Below are 1,318 nucleotides of genomic sequence, written 5' to 3'. Positions count from 1 at the left end.
GGATGCGAAACTAAGAGAGGATTCATTGAGTGAAGTTGAAAGGAAGGCTGTTGGTGCGCTTGAGTGTTGAGAACACTAGTAGTAGGAAGTATGTAAAAAAATAAAAAAAACACACAGAACTGAAAACAGAAAATAGAAACTGTCCAGTTAGTAATTTTATTTCTTAATATTGTGTCCCACTAGCTAGTCGAAAATAGGATGGCGCTTAAAGTCGGGAAAATGAATGATTGATTGAAGGGATAGAATTGGTGGCATGTGGTTGAAATTCATGGTTGATGAAGGAGGGTGTTAAATAAACTATGTTGTGAGGTATTAAAAGGGCTTAGGGTGGTTAGTCACAATTTTCCAAAATATATCCTACCCGTCCCTTAGCCTACGTTACAACCATGCAAGTCCTAAGTGATCATAAACTCATCTCACTCTAATTTGTAGAACGGTTACACTACGGGCAAGCTTATGGTTCGACATTTTTGAGCAGTGGATATTCTTTGTGAGAGTGAGTGATCTTGTGTGCAACTTAGGTCTATTGAAATATGTCGTCAACTTTGTTTGAAATATGGACTACTCTCTTTTGGGTGAGGAGACATGATTGATACGAGATGGGTGAAGTACTCCCACTCGGTCAAGTAGCAGACTCTTTGTGCTTTGAGTGGTGTACGAGTCATATGCATGCTTTTGAACGTATCGTTTCTTGAGAGGTTTGGTTGCTAATATTTGGAAGCGTAAGAAAATGTTGTTTTGAACCAGTTGGCATGCCTTTTGAGAGAAGTGGCTCAATGTGTATATTTTAATGCAATTGCGAAGCTTTCATATCCACCGAATCCTGATGTAGACCTGTTTGAATGGCATGGCTAAGTACAGTACTAGGGAATGTATGATAATTGGTTGCTCGAGGGCTAGTAAAGTCTAAGTGGGGGTGTTGATATTTGGCACAAATATCTGTTTTTGTGTCATTTGCATTCCACTTCTTAGTACTTTAATCGCCTTGATTTTGAATGCAAATTGTTGTATAGGAGCTTATTTTTGTATGCTTGTATGAATAGGCACAACAAGGACCAATAGAGGGTATTCTGACCAGTTTTTGATTGATTTCAAGGCTTTGCATGTTGATTGAACGTTGGGAATGAAGTTCCAGCACTTGAAGGCAGAATCCGACCACTGAAGGGTCTCGTCATGCGGCCGGGTGCGTCGCGCGACGCCGCCGCACCAAAACCCCATCCCCGAAGATCTCGACATGTGCCATGTATTGGCCATGCGCCGCACAAGCAACACACGAGGAGATCATGCGGCGGCCATGCGGCGCATAGCCAGCGCACAA

Source organism: Lycium ferocissimum, chromosome 2 (genome assembly GCF_029784015.1).
Source record: "Lycium ferocissimum isolate CSIRO_LF1 chromosome 2, AGI_CSIRO_Lferr_CH_V1, whole genome shotgun sequence".
In the NCBI taxonomy this organism is placed as follows: domain Eukaryota; kingdom Viridiplantae; phylum Streptophyta; class Magnoliopsida; order Solanales; family Solanaceae; genus Lycium; species Lycium ferocissimum.
The sequence above is the reverse complement of the archived record's forward strand: the minus strand, read 5'-3'. Positions refer to the sequence as shown.